This window comes from Saimiri boliviensis, chromosome 1 (assembly GCF_048565385.1).
Source record: "Saimiri boliviensis isolate mSaiBol1 chromosome 1, mSaiBol1.pri, whole genome shotgun sequence".
Classification (NCBI taxonomy): Eukaryota; Metazoa; Chordata; class Mammalia; order Primates; family Cebidae; genus Saimiri; species Saimiri boliviensis.
Window position 1 is genome coordinate 225,226,571 of NC_133449.1, and position 25,475 is coordinate 225,252,045.

The 25,475-nt window shown below is 35.5% G+C and overlaps 1 protein-coding gene across 3 annotated transcripts in view; it reads left to right on the forward strand.

Annotated features, from left to right (window-relative positions):
* The window catches only part of EDIL3 (EGF like repeats and discoidin domains 3), a 434,019-nt gene that overhangs the window by 349,264 nt on the left and 59,280 nt on the right, over positions 1-25,475 (forward strand). The window lies entirely within an intron of this gene.

The following is a 25,475-nucleotide window of genomic DNA, read 5'->3' on the forward strand; positions in this document are numbered from 1 at the left end:
ATGAAACATTGAGATTTAAAATATCTGTGGGATCAAAACAGAAATCTTGTATTCTATAAGAGTGGTTCCTTACAAAATTTAGTGTGCATATGAATCACCTGGGCATCCTGTTAAAATGCAGACTGTGAGTCAGTATGTCTTTCATTGAGATTGTCTTGGATGTTCTTGGAGTGAGAAAGAAATCCATATATTCTGCATTTCTAACCAGCTCTCAGTTGATACCAGTGCTGCTTATCCAGAGACCACACGCTGAATAGCAAGGTAATAGGATTTTTTTTTTTTAATGGAACCAAATTTATGTCATTTTTTTTTTTCAGGCAAGTAGCCCAAACTAATGAGCCATTGTTCAGTCCCAATTAATTCTTTTAAGAAAATGTAATTTGCTTATTTTTAGTGAAGTGGCAGAGGCCTGAAGGAACACATTTTAAACTCACTGTGGCAAAGGCCCACTCCTGTGTGTACATGGTTTCAGAGTAGTCCTAAAATATGGCCTATTACATATAATCATATTACATGTAACAGTGATGCCAAATATTTGCCTTTCATTATGCTGGCTTAATTACTTTCATTTAACTGATCTTTGATTCTGTTAATAAGCACATGACATCAGTTGCATGGGTACATAGAGGAAGTACTAGAGGCAGAGCAGTGGGCCCCAACCGTTTTGGCACCAGGGACCCCGATTTAGTGGAAGACAATTTTTCCACAGACCAGGGTGGGAATAGTTTTAGGATGATTCAAGTGTGTTACATTTATTTTGCATATATTTCTATTATTACATTGTAATATATAATGAAATAATTATACAACTTACTGTAGTATAGAATCAGTGGGAGCTTGTTCTGCAACTAGGCAGTTTTATCTGGGGCTGATGCAAGATAGTGACAGATCATCAGGCATTAGATTATCATGAGAGAATAACTGCTGATCTGACAGGAGGTGGAGCTCTGGCGGTAATGGAAGTGATGGGAAGTGGCTGTAAATACAGATGAGGCTTTGCTCTCTTGCCTTCCATTCACATCCTGCTGTGGCAACTGAATTCCTAACAGGCCACTGACCAGTACCAGTTCAGGGGTTGGGGACCCCTGGACTAGAGGGAAAACACTGTAGAGAAAGAAGTTGATGTTTAGAGAGATTGAGTTACTTGGCCAAGGTCACTGTAGCAAGTAAAGTCCTTCAAGGTAAATTTACTTCAAGGGATACATTTAAGGATGGGGATATAATCCATTTCTTGCCAATAGGACACAAAAAAATCTGCTGGAAGTCTTAGGGGAAAGGTTTCCTTGCTAATAGTAGGAGTTCCAAAAAAAAAGAGAGAGTGATAGGGAGAGAGAGAGCTCTTCTTTAGTTAAATGTCATTTTGTTGAATACTGAAGGTTGTGTGTTGGCATGTTGTCTCTTAATGCCCCAGATTTTGTCAGTTATCTTGGAATATTGAAGGAAGCTACTTAAAGAGATAAAAATCAATACTCAAAATGTGATAGAATGAAAAAAAATAGGAAGAACTTGTGCTCTCTCTCTTTCTCTCTCTCTCTCTCTCTCTCTCTCTCTCTCTATATATATATATATATATATATATATATTTATATAAAATTGCACTTTAGGTTCTAGGGTACATGTGAAGAACATGCAGCATGCAGGATTGTTGCATAGGTACATGCATGGCAATGTGGTTTACTGCCTCCATCCCCATCAGCTTATATGTCTGGCATTTCTCCCCATGTTATCCCTCCCCAACTCCCTAGCCCCACTGTTCCTTCCCTGGTCCCCCACCACAGATCCCAGTGTGTGATGCTCCCCTCCCTGTGTCCATGTGTTCTCATTGTTCAACACCCGCCTATGAGTGAGAACATGTGGTGTTTGATTTTCTCGTCTTGTGTCAGTTTGCTGAGAATGATGGTTTCCAGGTTCATCCATGTCCTTACAAAGGACATGAACTCATCGTTTTTTATGGCTGCACAGTATTTCATGGTGTATATGTGCCACATTTTCCCTGTCCAGTCTATCATCAATGGGCATTTGGGTTAGTTCCAAGTCTTTGCTGTTGTAAAAAGACTAGTGTTCTTAAGAATGCTAAAGGGCCCCTAAATTAAGCAAGCCTAGAGCTACCTTATTTTAAGATTTCATGTTATGTGAAATACTAATTTTCACTGAATATTTATACTATTATGTATTGAGATTTTCTTCCACTTAAACCCCAAGCAACAGATTCATGACAGAAACTTCCGGATTCTGACTCTCTGTCAGTGCCCTTTCTCCCTGCTCCACATTTTACCATGCTGCCTTTCTTATATCATGCCACCCACACTGTGAGGTACATGAAAACAGGACCAGGTTTTACCCTTACACATTTACACCCTGAAGCAAACCTGGGACAGTACCCTACATACAATGGGTGCTCAGTAAATAGTGATTCAATGAATTAATGAATGATTGAAAACTTCATGTATTACTACATGTATTACTAGGAGGAAAGAGAAAATGGAGAGCAGGATGCTAAAGGAAGCTTATTAAAACATTTTTCTTGGCTATGCTAAATGCGGTTTGATTTTAAGATAGGCTATTAACAGTAATGCCAAAGTACGAGGTTGTATTTTTAAAATGATTGAAATTTAATTTACAAAGAATATTTTCCAGAAAATAAATACAATAACTTGGAGAGTGATTTACTGTGAATGGGCTGCTTAGTCATAGCATGCTGCATCAGGCCAATTCAGAACGAAGTATACTTTCAAATTTTGCATTGCCACTGACAAGGTTTGCCTGGTATAAACACCAAAGCCAATCTGTGCTGAAATAATCTCTAAATCCTGGAAATTGAGTTACGGTCCATCATTAATGGCTTAGACCAAGTAAAATTTTAATGCAGCACATAAATGAAAACATTAAAATTAATTATTCAAATTTAATCTGCTTTTCAGCTTTTTGGAAAAGTGTAAGTTTAAATTGAGCAGTGTTATTGTGTCATTTGAACTGTAATCTTGCAAGTGATTTAAATATTGAAATAACTTTATGGGTTTTTTGGTTAATAATGAGATAATTTGTCATTTTACCCCATGTCAGTTAGTAATTGGGTCCACAGTGTACAATACAGAGGCAAAGTCTAATGAGACAAGTTAATGGGAACCTTGACACCCAGTTGTTTCTTGAAAAGAACAAATCTCTTCAGCTTCAAATTTGAATGCAATCTGAGTAGCCAAATGCATTTTTTTTCATTGACACTAAGCATGCTATTACATGAGCCACTACTGGTTTGCTAGTATTTTCTTGAGAATTTTTGCTTCTATGTTCATCATGGTTTTGGGCTTGTAGTTGTTTTTTGTTTGTTTGTTTGTTTGTTTGTTTTTAAATTGTGCCCTTGTCTGGTTTTGGTATCAAGATAATGTTGACCTCATGGAATTAGGAAGAATTTCCTCCCCTTCAGTTATTTGGAATAACTTAAAGAGGATGGTTGGTATTAGTTCTTCTTTTTATACATTTGGCAGAAGTAGGCAATGATTTCATCTTACTGATTCAATCTCACTATTCATTATTGGTCTGTGTAGGTTTTCTATTTCTTCCTAATTCAGTCTTGGTAGGTTGTATGTTTTTAGGAATATATCCTTTTTCTCTAGGCCTTTGAAAAGCATAAGGTTGTTCATAATAGTCTCTGGTGATCTTTTATATTTGTTAAGCTGAATTTAGACCAAATGGACCTAATAAACATTAACAGAATATTTTGGCCAACAACTGCCAAATATACATCCTTATCAGCGCATAGAACATTTTTTTGTGATGGACCATATGTTAGCCCACAAAACAAGTCTCAACAAATTTTTAAAAGTTGAAATTATAACAAGTATCTTCTCAAACCGCAGTGGAATAAAACTAGAAATCAATACCAAGAGGAACGTTGGAAGCTATACATATACATGGAAATTAAACAGTATGCTCCTGAACAATCATTAGGTCAATGAAGAAATTAAGATGGAAATCAAAATAGTTTCTTGAAATAGTGAAAATGGAAACATGTGAGACACAGCGAAAGCAATACTAAGAAGGAAGTTTATAGCAACAAATGTCTACCTTCAAATAATAGAAAGATCTTAAGTAAACAATCTACTATTGTACTACAAGTAACTAGAAAATAAATAACAAGCTGCAAATTAGCAGAAAGAAATCACAAAAATCGAAGCAGAAGTAAACAAAATAGAAACAAATAAACAAACAAAAACCCAAAGGATAAGCCAAATGACTAAGTTAAAAAAAAAAAAGATAAAATTGATAAATCACTAGCTAGACTAACCAAGAAAAGAAGAACGAAGACCCAAATAAACAAAATCAGGAATGAAAAAGGAGACACTGTAACAACTGTCTTCATTGTTAATGTAGTAACTGTTGGTATATGTGTACCTGTGTATGTGAGATTCTTCAGTGATTTACTTTTGTAGCCTTTTTATTTAGGTAGAGAAATGTAAAGGGGTATTCAAAAGTATAACTATGCTCTGAAGAGGAAAACGATTGATGTACATAACTTTTCCATTATATACACTGTTCTTTTTGGGAGGAACAGCTTGCTATACAGATAGATAAATCACTAAAATAGATATCAATACCAAAGTATATATGCGTGGTGGGGGATGGGGTCTGGTCTCTCTGTCTGTCTGTATAACCAACTTGTTACATCCTGTTGCAATGTTAGCCATACCTAGGGTCAACGTTTCTTTAAAAAAAGAGTGACCACTTTAACCTGTAAAAATTATTCCCCTGAAAGTTATAGAGATGTGAAGAAGAATTGATTATTAAGTAGTCAATAAAGCTGTTCCCTTGATTAGAAATCTGAATGTAACCCCCTCTGGACTCATCTCAGCAGCTGCCATTTAGATTGCTAGATTGTAATAAGAAATGAGTTTGACCTGACATTTTCATCCTTAATTCAGGCAACTGTCCTGGAGAAATGGCCCATAAGAAAGCAATCTTCTTAATCCTTATTTCCTTTGGGTGAATATAAGTTTGAGCCATTTCCAATTCATCCAAGTCTCCTAAATTATTAAAGTAATTAGTAGATGAATTCTAAGACTCAGATGAAGGGGGAGTTTATCTGAAGCATCTAAAATGTGTTCTGTATGTATCCTAATACTTCATAAACCATGCCTTTAGAATGCTGGAGGAATTGTGTAAGTTTCATAAAGGAAAGTGTTTTTGTTTGTTGTGCAGTTTTTTGTACAAAAGATAAATCTACATTTTAATTCACTGATACTAATTATTAATCTTTAGGGAAGGATCGTTAATTGCAGTGTTCTGCTAACTGATTTGGTAGGTGCTGAAGCTATTTGATGCCCTATCGCTTTCCCAGGACTATTGCACTGTGAGGCAACAGTCCAGGACCTCTCAGGACAGTTTTACTGGGAAGCTAGAATTAAATTAGAACCCAAGTTCCAAAAACTCAGGAGCTAAACCAAAGATTCATCTAGAACCAGCGTGGTTAGCTGATTTGGGGATTCTTCAAATTTACCTACTTAGAAAACAGGATTCAAAACAGATCTTGCCTGTCAACTATTCAAAGCAAATTATATCAAAGTGCAAGAACAATATGTTAGGTACCCTGAGTCATTTCCCTCTTTTACATTTTAAGAGAGGAATGAAGGTCTTCGCAATGTGTATTATGACCTGACTCAGGCTGAAAGGCTGATCTTTGTTTGTTTGTTTGTTTGTTTGTTTATTTTTGGTTTGGGTTTTTGTTGTTGTTATTGCCCTTTGGGGGATTTGGTGTTTTGTAATTCCAGAATTAATGAGTTGCTAAGAGAGGTAGAGAAAGGCAAGCCTCATAAGATCTTACCAGTTATTTGGAAAGGGAAATGTATGAGCTTTCCTAATTGGTTGCTCCAACTGAAGACAGAGGCCATCACAAGGAGCTAGGAGCCAGGTGTAGATGGCACTTTATGACTCTTGATAGTAGAATAAGGTTGAATGTGAGGGCAAATGTGAGAGTGAGGACAGCTATGGAGAGATTTATTAAGCAATTTATTCCTGTCCCTCTGGTCTATCAGAGTGCTAAACCAAAGAAATTAGAGGAATCAAAACACCCTCCCCTGTCATGAAAGGAATGAATCTGCTCAAGGATGCAAGAGTTAAGTATCAGGAAGGTTTCTTAACCATCAATTTTTCATGAATTTCCTCAAGGATTTGTGTATTTGCCTAATAAAGCAGTTACTGTGCTGAGACAAAAGTTACAGAGAAATATCAGATGTAAGGGACTCAAACCTAGTCACAATTTATATTTAGAAAGATGCAAAACAATGTAAGTTAATATGTTCTTTTGACCGACTATGTACTTTAGACAACCATGCCACAAGAGTTCCCAGAGCAAGAAGACGGTTATGGATTTGTGTAGCTAGACTTCAGAGCTGAGGAGGGATTTAGCTGGATGTGGAAGTGTAGGGCCAATATGTGCACATCATTTCATAGGATGGTGAAAGAAAGGTGACGTTTATGATGACTCACTGTGGAGTAAAACAAGCTTTCTTTGTGAGAGTGTTATTTGTTCCTCTGGGTTTATTAGAGAACCTTTCCTGAAAGTGACACAATTTATGATCAATATTAACAGATGACAGAATAAGTAATCATTGAAAAGAAAACAACAGAATGAATTCACTTTGTAATTAGAGAACGTTTCCTGGAAGTGACACAATTTATGATCAATATTAACAAATGACAGAATAAGTAATCATTGAAAAGAAAACAACAGAATGAATTCACTTTGTGGTATTTGTAATTCACGTCATATTGCCCAATGGGTGCATGCTGTAATTTTTCCTAAGTCATGCTTCATTATACATTTCCCAGCCAATGAGTGCAAACCTCACAGTTATTACACATTTATTTTTAAAATGTAGCTTTTAAAAACTGAACATTTGCACTAGTGTTCCAAATTTACATTTCTATTGCTACAGTTATAAATAGCCATAAACTTTTCAGTGACTTTGGTCCTCACACAAGGTTTCATCAGAATAAATATAGCTGCTCATGAAAGATACTTTTAAATGAATAAACAAAGTTGAGGTTATTATGATCCTAGTGAAGCCACAGAGTGTCGGTTACATGTTTCAAAAGTGAAACTGTCTTTAAAATGAATAAGAATAATAATCATTGACATTGCTGAACTTCTCTATGTATCATACAGAATAAAAGGAAAGGCTCGCCAGTAGCAAAGGCCTGTATAGGCGCCTGGCACATAGCCAGGTAGAATAACATTAACCTATATTTCTACAGCAATTTAGGTTTTACAAAAAGAATTGTAAATCTTGACAATAGAACTAGGTTTTTAATGTGGGGGGGGGTGGGATATGGGAGTGAGAACATCAACAGAAAGATTTATTAAGCACTTTCTGCATTGATCCTCATAAAAAAACTTTATAAAAGATGTAGGGCAGATATCTTCCTCTCTTATTCTTACCATTTTGTACATGAGGAAACTAAGACTCATTATGGTAAAATGGACTAGCTCTAAGATTACAGAGCTAGTAGCAGGAAACATTCAAGTCTCCAGTCTCAGGCTTCCAGTGCTAGCAATCAGTGCACTTCCAGTGTCCTCCCACAGGGCCTGCCACCTGTGATCTCTTATGTCTCTTTATTCAAAGCCTTTACACTCATTTAAGCCAGGTGAAGTATCCCTTATCCAAAACACTTGAAACCAGAAGTGTTTTATATTTTTATATTTTTCTGGATTTTAGAATGTTTACATCTATGTAATAAAATATCTTGAGACTGAGGCCCAAGGGTAATCAGGAATGCATTTGTTTTATATACACTTTATGAACATGACATGAAGATAACTTATACGATTTTTTAAAAATTTTTTGTGCATTACACGAAGTATTGACTGCATTTTGACTGGGACACATCACGTGAGGTCAGGTGTGGGATTTTCCACATCATGTCAGCACTCAAAAAGTTTTTATTTTGGAGCATTTTGGATTTGGGATTATCAGATTAAGGATGCACAACCTGTATTTTGCTGAAAACTAGATGAATTACAGCATATGTGAAATACAATAGGGAATATGAATCCAGAAATTAATTTTCGCAACACTGGGATCAAAATGACGCTTTTGAAGAAGAAAAGAAAGAAGTGATACAAGTGTCATAAGAGCGAGCCAGTGTTTTGGTATGCATGAGGATAAACTAGACTTACTCGACATTACTTTAAACATTCCCTTTTGGCAAGAAATCACATCACATGGCATGTAGATGAAAATTTGCTCTATGAACTATAACACACAATATAGTAAAACAGATCTACAAAATGACAAAGGTATAGAAGAAATATAGTTCCCTAGAAAACCAAGTACCACATGTCCTCATTTATAAATGGGAGCCAAATGATGAGAACTCATGAACATAAAGACGAAAACAACAGACACTCAAATCTACCTGCGTTAGATGGTGGGAGGAGGGAGAGAAGCAGAATAGATAGCTATTAGGTACTGGGCTGAAGACCTGGGTGTTGAAAGAATCTGTACAACAGACCCCCATGACTTGAGTTTACCTGTGTAACAAACCTTTACATGTACCCCTGAACCCTAAATAAAAGTTTTTAAAACAAATAAAAGAAAAGCTTTAATTCTAAGTGAAAACTCTAAGGGATATTGCCATAATTTTAGCATTTACTTCTCAAGAGAGTTCCTGCTATTTAACTTCTTAAAGGCTTCTCAGCATGGTTTATTTTCAGATAGAAGTTCCATGAGTTTTAAAGCTGATGAAAACCGTTATTTTTCTCACTCTATTTAAATAACAGACAGCTCTGTTCCTATTGTTATATTTCTTAGTGTCAATTGATAATATACATTTTTATCTGTTTCATCCCTGCTAAGTGATTTTTTTAATACAGTACTGAGAGTTTTGTTGGGGAAATACACATTTTTGTGGAAAACTATTTTTCTTTTCTTTTAATTTCCATTTTAAGAATCAAATATTTTTATTTAATTGATACTAAGTTTTTATTTGCAATCTTTGAAAAATGATAAAGCAGTATCTAGAAAAGAAACTTATAAATTAGTTATAGAATGAAATTATGAGTCTGAGCCCAAAATATTGGCCTGAGAACCAGAGTAGCATTTCATTCCTAACTCTGCCACCTACTGTGCAATCATCTTTCTCATTCCTCTTTTGGACCAGGTGACTGTTATCATTTAATCAGTTTTAAGATACCATTGTATTTTTGTGATCTAGCTGCTCTTTCTTCAACTTGGATACTGCCCTTCAGAGCCCATATTGCATCACAGTGCTTTCCACTTCCCAGACAGCCATGCTTACAAAGTAGTCACTAGCTATACCCTATTATGTCCCAAGCGTACCACATACTTAAATTACTTCTCAACCCATCTATTCCTAGAGTATTTGTGTTTATTCATCTATAAAAGAAGAGCAGTTTATTTTATCATCACCAGGAGAAGCAAGTCTACAAAATTGATCTATGGTACAGAGATCACTGTACACTCTGTCCAACCTTCTTTTGTTTCTAGGTGCTAATATTATTATAGTCAAAATGTAGTTCATATCAATTCATGGTATGGTTCAGTATTCCAGAGTTCTGTATCTGGTCTTCAGCTAGCCAGGACTCACTGCCAACTACTCTTTAAGATATAAAGAGTTAATTTCCTTAGTCAGTTAGCTAGCTTTTCTTTTATTTTCTTTTTCACTTGGATTATTTGTTAAAGTGTTATTTTCACATTTCATTTTATATTATACCTCATTAGAATCGTTAATTTTTAGTTACAAATATGATCAAAGACTTTTTTTAAATTTTTTTTTGAGATGGAGTCTCACTCTGTTGTCCAAGCTGGAATGCAGTGGTGTGATCTTGGCTCATTGCAAACTCCGCCTCCTGGGTTCAAGTGATTCTTCTGCCTTAGCCTCCTGAGTAACTGGGATTACAGGCATGCACCATCACACCTGGCTAATTTTTGTATTTTTAATAGAGACGGAGTTTGACCATGTTGGCCAAGCTGGTCTCAAACTTCTGACCTTGTAATCCACCCGCCTTGGCCTTCCAAAGTGCTGGGATTATAGGCCTGAGCCACCGTGCCTGGCTGATGAAAGACTTTTAAAAAGTGGCTTAACAGTGCTATACAACTGATATAACACTTCCATGCCACCAGAAGTTAAGTAGCAGCTCACAAGTGTTTGAAGTTAATGGCAATGATATAAATGTCTTTCTTTTTTTTCTTTCTTTTTTTTTCTTTTTTCTTTTTTTTACCAGAGAGCTATTTATTAGGCAGAGAGAGAGAGAGAGAGAGAGAGAGAGAGAGAGAGAGAGAGAGAGAGAGAGAGACAGCTCACACGCTGCTGTGGGAGGGGATCCCAATGATATAAATTTCTATGACTATCAGTTCACTGCTCAAGCTAACCAAACAACCAGAGCCAACAGCATATGACTGTTTTCATTTTTACTCAATGCCACCTCCAAAATATAACACTGAAAAATCCTGTTAAGCATAGGAGAGTCAAGATTTATTTAAACTGAATAAAATATTGATATCATCTTACAAAGTAAGTTTACAGAACTGGTCCAATTGTCAGGGTCCCAGGTTTGAAACTTGGGAAGTCAAACATGATCTAAACAGCTGGTGACTAAATCTAAGGTGCACCATGTCCCATAAAATATGAAACAGAGAAACAAAAAATGAGCCTTCAATTTTTCTACAGTTCAATCCATCTGATAGAATATAACTGGATGGCCAACTTTTCAACCAAATTAATTTAAATGACTCAGTATTTTTGCATTTTATTAATTCAGCCTAGGGGTTATCCCTTGGAAGACAGGTTTGATATGCAAAATGTTTTGTGTTCTGAAAGGTATACTTGTACACCATTCAATGTGAGCGCCACATGTGCTTTAAACTTGAATAGGAACATCTCCTTATACATACCACCAGCTTCTTTCTTCATTGCTATATCCCATTCTTTACAACCGTGCTGAACACATAGCTGGCACTCAATAAGTACGTAGTAAGTAAACGATAGACTGAATTAATACACGAATGATGTGCATATCTCATATTCTCCAACATGTCTTCATTTAATAAATTAGCAAACATCACCCACAAAAGATGAATCTCTGTGTTTGGCAGAAGAATATCCCTGAAGCCTTTTGATAAATTTCAAATAGTTTCAATCTTCGTAATAAGGTAATTATTTTAAAAAACTAAATTCTAAACCATTCTAGCTCTAAATCACTCTTGCTCTAAACTAAAAATGACACTTATTACATAGACCAAGTTAACCTAACGAAATAGCACTTTCGTAAGGAACAGTACCTCTTACTGATTTTAGACAAATAATTCAAAATTAATTTCTGAGTTAACTTAATGTATCCCATACATACATACATACATATATACACACACACACACACATATATATATATGTATATATGTATACACACATATATATATGATTATTTACAAATTGGAGATGCATTCTTTTAGCTTCTGTTCCTAGAAATAAAATAAGTGTAACAGATTGAATATCCTTCTTTGAAAGCTTAGAAAGTTTTTTTTATTATTTAAAAATTAAATTTCTGAAACAATTTAAAACATTTTTGAATCCGCCAGTGATATGTTTATTTAATTAGGAGGAGACTTTAGTAAGATTGGAAGTGCACATGTTATCTGAACACAATAAAATTTTCATATAAATGATAATGTACCTAATAGATGTTATATATTCAGTTAGAGTCTTCTGAAGTGAAAGCTATTTGTAGAGTAATAAGTTTGGCTTCTTCAGTCAGGATAAAAAAGATTAAACCATTTCTCGAGGGATTTGGAATTTCATTGATTCCTTTATCATATCTTTCAGTAGTTTAGTATAGATTGTAATTAATAAATGTCTTAACCTATTGAGAATAGTAAATTGAGAACCTTTGTTTACAGTTAAAAATATGTTTTTCATTCAATGAGAAACTGCTCCACTATGCTCAAAATCTACTGAATAGTTTACTAAAATACAAAGTTTAACAAAGATTTGATACAGTAATGTTAAGCAGGCATTTTTCCAAATGATACTGGACTATATTTCTGATGTGAACATGAACATCTCCTGAAATGAAAAGAGTTTGTTTTATTAAATTAATATTTGTCATTTGAACTCAAGCTGAGGTTAATTTCCTCACCCTAGGACTGTGACCCAACTGGTGATAGCCCTAAAGGAATTTATCAATTGCAGTGACATGCATAATGCTAATTTTCCACATTAGTTACCTTGATCATTACAAAAGCTTTGAAAAACAAGTATTATCATCACAATTCAAACAAACAAACAAACAAACAAAAAACAGATTTAAAGAGGTAAGTAACTTTTCAGCCAGTCTAAGTTCAACTGTGTCTAACTCTGTATCACATCTTCTTTTCACCATCTGTCAGGTTGTTAGGACACCTCCCTGTCAGGCCTTCCTCTTTCAAAATGTTCCTGTAAAGATGGATGTAAATAACAATAGTTTATTCAACAAACATTTATTGAGAACATTCCATATGACAAGAATCATTCTAGGCCCTGGAATTAGAGAAGACAAAAACAGACCAAATCCCTGCCCTTGTGAAATGTATACTCTAGAGGAGAGGGTGCCAGTCAACAAACCAATGAAATTAATGATAACATCAGGTAGTGAAAAGTGCCATAGAGTAAACCCAAAATAGGCAAAATTGATAGAGACAGAGAGAGAGAGAGAGAGAATGGAAATGGGATTGCTATTTTAGCTAGAGTAGTCAGAGGGGCCACCTCTCTAAAGACTTGTTGAATACTGGATAAAGGGAGAAAGCAAGCCATACCATGTAAGTTTTGGGGAGAGAGGCTAAAGATGCTAAGGAAGGAATAAGCTTAGTGTATTAGAGAAAAAGAAGACCACTGTGACCAGAGAAGTATGAGAAAGTCAGAGATTCTGTAGATGACATTGGAGAGGTATGCAAGACCCAGACCACTGAAGGCCATCTATTTTGATTTCTATGTAATAAAAAGTTACTTGAGAGTTTGAGCAAGGAAGAAGTAATGTGAACCTCTTTGTATTTGTAAAAGGTAAGTTGGCAGCTATAAACAAAATTCACTGTAGGAGAGCAAGAGTAGAAACAGCAAGATCAGCTAGGATCACCTAAGAAAATATTGCAATACTCAGGTGAAAAATAAGAAAGGATTTTGAACTTGGGTGATAGTAATGGAGATAACAAGAAATGCATAGTTATTTTAAATTTTAAAGATGGACTTACAATGTGATTTAGAGCAGGCGTCCCCAAACTGCAGCCCATGGGCCACATGCCCATTTATCCGGCCCCCCGCCGCACTTCAGGAAGAGGCACCTCTTTCATTGGTGGTCAGTGAGAGGAGCACAGTATGTGGCAGCCCTCCAACAGTCTGAGGGACAGTGAACTGGCCCCCTGTGTAAAAAGTTTGGGGACGCCTGATTTAGAGTGAAGGTAGGGTTGAGGGCCAAGAGAAATCAAGTATGAGTTCAAGTTCTTTGGCCAATTACTAAGATAGAGAAGATTAGAGGAAGAGCAGGTTTAGGGTTCTGTGGGTTTGCAGTGGACCACCGGTGATGTGGCTACTGAAAATGTGTAAAGACACAGATGATGTGAACCAGATGTCATGAACAGAGAAGGATATGGAAACGGAAGGGGATGCTCTATAAAGCAATAGATAACACAGTGTGCTATAGTCAGAAGTTTGGCTTTAAAAGTTCTCACTGGAGCCTGGATGATCCCTCCCATGCTGAGATGTAATGTGGAGCTATTTTTACAAGGACTTGTTTCATCCCACTTTACATTACAGTCCCCCACTTTGTTCAGGATTCTCTTGATACGTGCTACCTGATCACCGGGGTGGATTTACTTTGTGACTGGGTGAAGTCTAGGTCTGTTTTCCAGAAGCTCCTCTCAGCTGTCCCAGGCTTCATGCCTATCTGAAATTCTGTCCTGTAGGGGAGAATGTGATTGAACGTAAGTGTGAACTGCCTGTTAGACATCCATTTACAAAACACCCAGTGCTAGCAGATCCCAGATTTATTTAATTCACAAAGAACATGATAGGATTTGTAATTCAGTTAGGGTAATTATGTATATGATAAAGGATAATTAGTTGAGATAATACCTAGGCTTTGTAAAATGGGAAGCACAGAGCAGTATACAGAATTACGAACACTAAATAACACCTGTAAAACTGGGCAGAAATATAATAGAAACTGGACCTTACATTTGTAAAAACCACAACTAAACATTAAAAATTTCGAGGAAATAGAACCCGTACTGGAAAGATAATTTGGAAAAATAATAATTTTGAAAGAGAACAGAGTGTAACAAATACAACAAAATTGGAGAAAATTAGCAGCCTTGCATAATATGATAAGAAAGTACACAAGGAAAATGTTATAAATACTCAGATTTTAAAAAACCAAATCAGGTAATATGAGTGCAATAGATCATGGTTATAAAGTCCCCAAATTATAGAGTAAGAATTTTATGTGAGGTAATTGTAGGAAAGGTTACTTGATATAAACAATGCCCAGAAAGATAAGCTTTAGGAACAAGAAAGATGAAGAAACAGAGGTGTTCTTGTGAAATAGTATACTGCAAACACAACCCCAACCACAAGCCTGAAATGCAAGTACTGAGTTCCTGTGAGGTTGTGCCTTGCTGTGGTAGGCATGAAAACTGGCATCTGCCACACTGTGCTTTGAGTCCACTAGCTGTGTGACTTACATAAGTTGTCTAACTTCACTCTGCTCAATTTCAGCCTTTGTGAAGTGAGGAAGTCATGCCTGCCCTATGGAGTTATTGCCAGTGAAACATAAAGAACCTCTGCAGGCAACTTGCCTTAATTGGTGGTGGTGCCCTGGGCCAGGGCCAGGGGTATAGGGTGGAAGGAAAGAAGAACTGTGTATGGTATGTGATGACCATCTGCCTGGTCTGTGAAAAATTCTTCCTACCCACAACCAACAATATTTCAAATGTCAGATTTTGACCATGGTTTCCAGTCATTCTTAGAGACCTTCTGGTCTCGAGTCTAATTCCCCATTATAAAAGTTCAGTTTGATGCTGATGTAGCAGCTGACTCATGACATGGCTCTTCGCTCTTGACATCTCTCAATACCATTAATGTCACAAGATCTTAATTCAAATGTTAACTCATTAAAGTAAACGTTAATCTACCTGGAATTTTGCTTAATTGCCTGACAAAGTTAGCATGTGCAGGTTTTTTTCTGTAATTGTATCATAGGTCGATGGTGACTTTAATGTGTTAAAATTATTTGTTACTCAAAGCAAAGGCATACCAAGTTAGCCTTAGTTATTAAGTTATTAAGTTAGTAAGCCATTGTTTTGAATAACAAATATCATTTTGTCATACTGCAGTGTGGATTTTCCAAGTTTGGAAAGAATGTCAGGAGATCCCACCAGCTCCATCTGTTCTTGGCCCTATAGCAAAATGGTCAGCAGGTTAATGATTATCACTTCCACAATTTCTCAGTTTGGATGTTTGCATAACATGCTACAAACTCAAATAGAAATAAGCCTCATTAAGCAGGATTTTATAAAGAAAGTGTCTTTTTTTCCATTTTGGGAAAATACATTAAAATTAAACAAAACAACCTGGGCAGGCCCACCAAGTTTAGATTTCTCTATTTAAAAATTCCTGAAGTGGCTGTGTTTGGTGGCTTATGCCTGTAATCCCAGCACTTTGGGAGGCCGAGGCAGGCAGATCACTTGAGGCCAGGAGTTCAAGACCAGCCTGGGCAGCATAGTGAGACCCCTATCTCTACTAAAAATACAAAATTAGCTCAGCATGGTGGTGCATACCTCTAATCCCAGCTATTTGGGAGACTGAGGCAGGAGAATCACTTGAACCTGGGAGGCAGAGGTTGCAGTGAGCCAAGATTTTGTCACTGCACTCCAGACTGGGTGACAGAGGGAGAACTGTCTCCCCCAGACACACACACAAAATTTCCTTAAGATATTCCTTCTCTCATCCATTAACAGTCAACTATTATCCTCACTTTTTTTTAACCTCCCTCTCACCTCCTACTCACTTTTTTATTCCTTCATTTTTGTGAAACTGCTTTTAGCAAGGTCACATCAGCAATAAAGATTTTATATTTTACATTATTAAAAAGGTCCTTCTTCTTTAATAATATATCATTTTTCTCCTAACCCTCTGGCTAATCCTTTCTCCTATGTTTTTAGCACATTTTTCCTCTGCCCGTCAAAGGTGGGTGTTGCTCAATACTCCATCTTCTTTTCCATTCAAACTGAATGCTCTTTCTGGGTGATGTAATCAACTGTTTGTTTCCTATCTAATTTTTTTCAACTTTTGTGGGTACATAGTAGGAGTATATGAGATATACATGAGGTATTTTGATATAGGAATGCAATGTTTAATAATCACATCAGAGTAAGTGGGGTATCCTTCACTTCAAGCATTTATCCTTTCTTGATATTATGAGCATTCCAATACTAATTAAATGTACAATAAATTATTGTTGACTGTAGTCACTCTGTTGTGCTACTAAATGTTAGGTCTTATTTTTCCTTTCTAACCATGTATTTGTACCCATTAACCATCCTCGCCTTACTCTCCCAACCCCCACTACCCTTCCCAGCATCTGGTAACCATCCTTCTCTCGGTCTACATGAGTTCCATTGTTTTAAATTTTAGCTCCCATAAATTAGTGAAAATATGTGAAGATTCTCTTTCTGTGCCTAGGTTTTTTCATTTAACATAATGTCCTCCAGTTTTACCCATGCTGTTGCAAATGACAAGATCTCATTTTTTTATGGCTGAATGGTACTCCATTTTGTATATGTACCACATTTTCTTTATCCGTTCATCTGCTGATGAACACTTACGTTGATTCCAAATCTTGGCTGTGGTGAATAACACTGCAATAAACATGGGAGTAGAACTATCTTTTTGATGTACTGACATCCTTTGAGTGTATATCCAAAAGCAGTAGGATTGCTGTATCATATGGTAGTTCTATTTTTAGATTTTGAGGAATCTCCATACTGTTCTCCAAAGTAGCTATACTAATTTACATTTCTACAAATAGTATATGAGGGTTCTTTTTTCTCTACATCCTTGCCAGCATTTGCTACTGCTGGTCTTGTGGATAAAAGCCATTTTAACTGGAATGACATGATACCTAATTGTACTTTTGATTTGTATTTCTGTAATGGTCAGTGAATTATGTTTAGCACCTTTGTATATACCTGTTTGTCATTTGTATGTCTTCTTTTGAGAAATGTCTGTTTAGGTTTTTGCCCATTTTTTTAATCAGATTATTAGGTTTTTTTTTCCTACTGAGTTGTTTGAACTCCTTGTATATTCTGAATATTAATACCTTGTCAGAAGGATAGTTTGCTAATTTTTTCCCCTGTGGGTTGTCTCTCTACTTTGCTGATTGTTTTCTTTGCCGTACAGAAGCTTTTTAACTTAATGGGATTCCATTTGTCTATTTTTGCTTTGATTGCATGTACTTCCGGGCTAATATTACTCAAGAAATCTTTGCCCACATCAGTGTGTTGGAGTGCTTTCCTAATGTTTCCTTTTAGTAGTTTCAGATCTCAGATTTAAATTTTTAATCTTTTGATTTTATTTTTGTATATGGCAAGAGATGGTGGTCAAGTTTCATTCTTCTGCATATGGATAGCCAGTTTTCCAAGCATCATTTATTGAAAGCATTAGCTTTTCTCCAATGTATGTTCTTGGTGCCTTGTCAAAAATGAGTTCATTGCAGATGAATGGATTTATTTCTTGGTTATCTATTCTATTCCATTGGTCTATGTGTCTGTTTTTTGTTTGTTTGCTTGTTTGTTTTTGTTTGTTTGTTTGTTTTTTGCCAGTACCGTGATGTTGTGGTTACTGCAGCTCTGTAGTATAATTTTTTTTTGTTTATATAAGTTTCTTTGTTTTAAATAAGCTTAAAAAGGAGAACAATTATATATTTAAAATTTTATAATGTTAAACATTTTATTTCCCATGTTTGCTTTATTTTGTGGATTCAACTAATTATCTAGAAATAGCTTTCTTTTTTTCCTTTTCAACTTTTGTTTTAGGTTCAGGGGTTACCTGTTTAGGTTTGTTCCATAGATAAATTGTGTGTCACAGGGGTTGGTGTACAGATTATTACATCACTCAGATAATGAACATAGTACCTGATAAGTACTTTTTTTAATTCCTTGCCTTCCTTCCAACCTCTACTCTCAAGTAGGCCCTGGTATCTATTGTTGCCTTTTTGTGTCCATGTGTACTCAATGTTTAGCTTGTGTAAGTGGGAACATACGTATAAGTTTAGCATTTGATTTGTAACACAGTATGTTCCTGTGTTAGTTTGCATATCATAATGGCCTCCAGTCCCATCCATGTTGCTGCAAAGGACATGATTCTGTTTTATTTTCATGGCTACATAGTGTTATAATTCTGTGATGAATGTCATGGAAGTTTCATAGGAATATGATTGAATCTTTAAATTACTTTGGAAAGTATGGTCATTTTAACAATATTGATTCTTCCTATTCTTGAGCCTGGAATGTTTTTCTATTGGTTTGTGTCAATCTCTGATTTCCCTCAGTAGTATTTTGCAATTCTCGTTGTAGAGCTCTTTCACCTCCCTGATTCCTAGATATTTTATTATTGTTGTTATTATTTTGGCTTGTGAATGGGATTGTATTCTTGATCTGGCTTTCAGCTTGGAAACTGCTGGTGTATAAAAATGCTACTGATTTTTTTTACCTTGATTTTGTATGCTGAAAACACTGCTAGTTGTTTATCAGATCTAGGAGCTATTAGGCAGAAACTATGGGCGTATTCTAGATATAAAATCATATCATTGCGAGGAGAGATAGTTTAACTTCCTGTCTTCTTATTTGTATGCCTTTTTTCTTTCTCTTACCCAATTTCTCTGGCTAGGACTTCCAATAATACGTTGAATAAAATAGGTGAGTATGAGTGTCCTTGTCTCATTCCAGTTCTCAAGGGTAATGCTTCCAGCTTTTGTTCATTCATTATGACATTGGATAAGGGTTTGTCATTTATGGTTCTTATTATTTTTGAAGTATGTTCCTTTGATGCCTAATTTGTTGTGGGTTTTAACAAGAAGGTTGCTGAATTTTATCCAAACATTTTTCTGCATCTATTGAGATGATCATGTGGCTTTCACTTTTAGTTCTGTTTATGTGATGAAACACATTTATTGATATGTGAATGTTGAGCCAAGTTTGTATCCCAGGAATAAGATCTACTTGATTTTGGAGGATTAGCTTTCAGATGTGCTGCTGGATTCAATTTTCTAGTATTTTGTTGAAGATTTTCACATATATGTTCCTCAGGGATATTGGTCTGACGTTTTCTTTTTTTGTTGTGTCTGCCAGGTTTTGTTATCAGAATAATACTGTACTTACAGAACTAGGTAGGAGTCCCTCCTTCTTGATTTTTTGTAATAATTTCAGTGGGATTGATAGCGGCTTTTTTTATATGTCTGGAAGAAATTGACTGTGAATCCATCTGATCCTGGGCCTTTTGTTTGGTAGGTATTTAATTACTGATTCAATTTCAAAACTCATTATTGATCTGTTTAGGGTTTCAATTTCTTCCTGGTTTAGTCTTAAGAGATTGAATGTATTTATCCATTTCTTCTAGGTTTTCTAGTTTGTATGTATAGAAGTGCTCATAATAGTATCTGAGGGGTCTTAGTATTTCTGTGGTATCGATTATAATGTCATCATTGTCACTTCTGATTGTGTTTATTTTGGATTTTCTCTTGTTTTCTTTTTCCTTATTAGTCTAGCCAGCACCTTATCAGTCTTATTTATTATTTCAAGCAACAAACTTGAATTTATTGGTCTTTTGTGTGATTTATCTCATCTCTACTTCATTCAGTTGAGTTCTGATTTCAGTTATCTCTTTTCTTCTGCTAGCTTTGGGGTTGGTTTGCTCCTGTTTTTCTAGTTTCTCTAGGTATGATGTTAGGTTGTTAATTTGAGAACATTCTAATTTTTTGATGTGGGTTTTACTGCTATAAACTTTCCTCTTAATACTGCTTAGCTGTGTCCCAGAGATTTTGGTGTGTTTTATCATTGCTTTCATTAGTTTCAAATAATTTCTTGATTTCTGTCATAATTTTATTGCTTACCCAAATGTCATACAGCAGCCAGTTGTTTAATTTCCATGTAATTTTATGGTTTAAGAGATATTCTTCATATTTATTTTTATTTTTATTGCATGTTGATGTGGGAGAATGTTCAGTATGATTTTAGTTTTTTTAAATATTTTTAATTAATTTTTTAAATTTATTAAGGATTGCTTTATGGTTATGTTAGACTATGTGCCATGTGGAGATGAGAAGAACGTATGTTCTGTTCTTTTTGGGTGAAGTGTTCTACAAATGTCTGTTAGGTCCATTTGGTCAAGTGTCAAGTTTAGGTCCCAGGTATCTTTGATAGTATTCTACCTCAGTAATCTAATATTGTCAGTGCATTGTTGAATTATCCCACCATTATTGTGTGGTTATTTAAGTCTCTTCATAAGTCACTAAGAACTTGTTTTACTAATCAGGGGACTCCAGTGTTATGAGCCTATATATTTGGGATAGTTATGTCTTCTCGTTGAATTGAATCATTGATCATTATATAGTGCACTTTGTTGTCCTTTTTTATTGTTTTTGGTTTAATTTGTGTTTTGTCTGAAATAAGAAGAGTAACTCCTCCTCCTCTTCTTTTTTTTTTTTTTTTTTTTTTTTTCATGTTGCTTGATAGGTTTTTCTCCATTCCATTACCTTAAGCTTATGGGCATCATTGCATGTGAAATGGGTCTCTTGAAGACAGCATACTTTTAGGTCATCACCTTTATCCAACTTGCCATTCTGTGCCTTTGACATGAGACATTTAACCTGTTTAAATTTAAGGGTGATATTGATATATGAAGGTTCAATCTTGTCATCATGTTGTTAGCTGATTGTTAGGTAGACTTGATTATGTTGTTGCTTTATAGTGTCAATGGTCTATGTACTTAAGTGTATTTTGTGGTGCCTAATAGCAGTTTTTCATTATTGTATTTAGCACTCCCTTAAGTACCTCTTGTAAGAGGGGTCTGATATAATGATTTTCCTTAGCATTTGCTAAGAGAAATAAAATACTTTTCAGATTTTATTTCTATGTCACATGTCAAATAAAAACTGAAAAGGATTTTATTTCTCCATCACATATAAAGCTTAGTTTGGCTAGATATGGAATTTTTGCTTAGAATTTCTTTTCCTTAAAGATTTGCAGCTTCTCTATATTTCCTTGCATTTGCAGCCATGCACCCTCTCAATCCACTGAGAGTGTGGGGTCCCCTCCCACTCAAGTGCTGGCCATAGACCTTAGCTTGGCACTCCTGGCCTATACACTGCAGCCTTGGGGAAAGCTCAAGCTTTTTGTTCCCTCCTCACTTTGTGCAGCAGAGACAGAGTCCTTAGCAGTGGCAATGGCAGAGGGCCTGCCACTTGTTGCTACACCTTATGGAAATAGAGAACCACTGCCAATCAAAATGATCAGCCAGGTATGAAGTGACTACTATAGAACCATCTCTGGTGAAGAACAGGGGTCTGGAGGATTCATAATGAAGACAGTCTGGACTCCTTTCTATAGGGTGGCTGTGGTGTGCTGCAGGTGCAAATAAAACATTTGGGCTTTTTGTTGCTTCCCCAGCCTGGTGGCAGCAAAGGTGGGTAGGACCACAACAGCAGTGGCAGAGGGGCTGTCAGTTGCCTCCAGGAACTCCACCCCAGAGAGACACAGAGCCTTTGACACTGGAAATATTCAGTCAGCCAGTGGTGGAGTGACCATGCTGTGGGCCCAAACCAGGGGCCCTGCCTAGTGAACAGCAGGGGTTCGAGAGTTCACAGGGAAGAGAAACTGGCCTTCTCTCCATAGAGAGCAGCTCCATTATACTAGACATGCAAACAAATCAATCAAGATCTTTCTTTGGTCCACTGACCAAGGGCAGCAAATGCAAGTACCACTGCAGTGGCAATGGCAGAGAGCCTGTTATTTATCTCTGGGAATTACACTCAGGATTTTATTTTCTTTGTAGTTATCATAAATGTGATTACTTTTTTGATTTCTTTTGTAGATATTTTGCTGTTGGCATATAGAAATGCAACTGATTTTTGTTTGTTGATTTTGCGTCCTGCAACTTTACTGAATGTGTTTATGAGTTTTAATAACTTTTTGGTAGCGTTTTTAGTTTTTTTCAAATATAAGATTATATCATTTAGAAACAAGGATAATTTGACTCCTTCTTTTCCCATTTGGATGCTCTTTACTTCTTTCTTTGAGCTGGCTGCTCTAGCAAGGGCTCCTAGTACTATGGTGAATAATAGTGATAAAAGTGGGCATCCTTATCTTCTTCCAGATCTTAGAGGAAAGGCTTTCAGTTTTTTCCCATTTAGTATGATAGTAGCTGTGGATGTGTCATATATGGCTTTTATTATGATTTGTTGAGGTATGTTCCTTCTATTACAAGTTTTTTAGGGTTTTTATCATGAAGAGATGTTAAATTTTATAAAATACCCTTTTGACATCAATTGAACTGATCATATGGTTTTTATCCTTCATTTTGTTGATATGATGTATCACATTGTTTGATTTGTGTATGTTAAACCATCTTTGCATTCCTGGGGAAAAAATCCCACTTGGTCATTTTGTCTTTATGAATGAATGATCTTTTTAAGTGTCTAAATTTATTTTTGCTAGTATTTTTTGAAAATTTTTGTATCAGTGTTCACCAGAGATACTGGCTTGTAATTTTCTTTTTCTTTCTTTCTTTCTTTTTTTTTTTTTTTTTTTTTTTGATGTGTCTTTGGTTTTGCTATCTGGGTAACACAGGCTTCATAGAATGAGTTTAGAAGTATTTTTTCTCCTCTAATTTTCCGAATGATTTGAGTAGGATTAGTATTAGTTCTTTAAATGTTTGATAGAATCCAGCAGTGAAACCATTAAGTCCCCTTTGCTGGGAGATTTTTTATTATGACTTCAATCTCATTACATGTTATTGATCTATTCAGGTTTTGGATTCTTCACGGTTCAATCTTGAGAGTTACTATGTTTAATTCATCCACTTCTAGATTTTCCAATGTATTGGCATATAGTTGATAATCATAGTTTCTAGTAATCCTTTGAATTTCTGCAGTGGCAATTGTAATGTCTTCTTTGCATCTCTGATTTTATTTATTTGGGTGTTGTCTCTTTTTTTTGTTGTTCAGATTAAAAGTTTGTAGAGTTGTTTATCTTTCGAAATAGCAACTTTTTGTTTCATTGATTTTTTTTTTAGTTCATTTATTTATTTCTACTGTGATCTTTATTTATCTTCTGCTAATTTTAAATTTGGTTTGCTGTTGTTTTTCTAGTTCTATAAAAGGCATTTTAAAGTTTTTTATTTGAAGTTTTGGCTTGGCACAGTGGTTCACACCTGTAATCCCAGCACTTTGGGAGTCTAAGGAAGGCAGATCACCTGAGGTCAGGAGTTTGAGACAAGCTGGGCCAACATGGTGAAACCTCGTCTCTACTAAAAATAGAAAAAAATTAGCCATGTATGGTGGTAGGCACCTGTAATCCCAGCTATCTAGGAGGCTGAGTCAGTGCTTGAATCCCTGGAGACGGAGGTTGCAGTGAGCCAAGATGGTTCCACTGCACTCCAGCCTGAGCAACGGAGCATCTGTCTCAAAAATAAATAAAAATAAAAATGTAGTTTTTCTGCTGTTTTGATGTAAGTGCTTATTGCTATAAACTTTCCTCTTACCACTGCTTTTGCTGTATCCCCCATATTTTGGTATGTTGTGTTTCCATTTTCATTTGTTTCAAGAAATTTTTAAATTTTATTTTTAATAACTTTATTGATCCAGTGGTCATTGAGGAGCATATTGTTTAATTTCCATGTGTTAGTGCAACTTCCAAAGTACATCTTATTATTAATTTCTACTTTTATTCCATTGTGCTTAGTGACAATATCTGAAATGATTTTAATTTGTTCCATTTTTTAAGACTTGTTTTGTGGATTAACATATGGTCTATTCTGGAATACTGTCACCTTGTTTTTTTCTGGTTATTTTGTGGATTTGACTGTTTTTTTCTTCCTTTCTTCTTCTTTTATATTTCATGAGTGATATTCTTTTTCCTGGTGGTATGTTTTCATTTCTTGCTCTTTTTTTTTTGTAGGTATTTTTAATTTGAGGTTACCATACAGCTTGCAAGGAACATCTTATAACCTATTATTTTTAAACAGATGACAATTTAACTTTCTTGATTGCAGCAGAAAACAATTTAACCAACAGGTAAAGAGAAAACCAATAAAAACTCTCTACTTTAACTTCATTCCCCAACTTTTTAACTTTTTATTATTTCTATTCATATTTTATTGTACTGTCTATATCTTCAAAAGTGGTTGTAGGTATTATTTTTCAGAGGTTTTTTTTTAGTTTTCTTACTCAAAATATGAGTAGTTTGTACTCATATCTTGGTTTCTTTTTCATTGACATTTGGGATTTTTATTATTAAATACCTTGAGGTAGTCTTCTTTGGGTTAAATCTGTTTGGTGTTCTATAACATTCATGTACTTGGTTATTGATATCTTTCTCTAGGTTTGAAAAGTTCTCTGTTATTATCCCTTTGAAAAAACTTTCTACTCCTATCTCCTTTACCTCCTCCTTAAGGCCAGTAACTCTTAGGTTGGCCCCTTTGAGGCTATTTTCTGGGTATTGTAGATGTACTTCATTGTTTTTACTCTATTTTCTTTTGTCTCCCCTGAATGTGTATTTTCCAAAAGCCTGTCTTCATGCTCACTAATCTTTTCTTCTGTTTGATCAATTCTGCTACTAAGAAACTGATGCATTCCATTAAATTTTTCAGCTCAAAATTTCTGCTTGATTTTTAAAAATTATTTCATTCTGTTTATTAACTTTATATGATAGGATTCTGGATTCCTTCTTTATGTTATCTTGAATTTCATTGAGCTTCCCCAGAGTTGTTATTTTGAATTCTCTTTCTGAAAGTTTGCTTATCTCTGTCACTCCAGGTTTGGTCACTGGTACCTTATTTATTTCAGCTGGTCAGGTCATGTTTGTCTGGATAGCCTTAATGCTGGCGGGTGTTCATTAATGTCTGGACATGGAAGACTTACATAGTTATTCTAAACTTTGCAGTCTGGGCTATTTTGTACCATTCCTTCTTAGGAGGATTTTCCTATTCAAAGATCGTTAAGTGTTGTGATCTATATCTTTGGTCACTGTAGCCGTATGTGCATTAGGGGGGTATCTCAAGCCTAGTAACCTTGTGACTGTTGCAAACTTGAAAAGGTACCATCTTGATGGTCTTAGATGAGATCCAGGAGAATTTCCTGGATTACCACCAATCTACTGTCCTCTTCTCTTACTGTCTCCCTAACAAATGGAGACACTCTCTCTGTGCTGAGCTGCCTG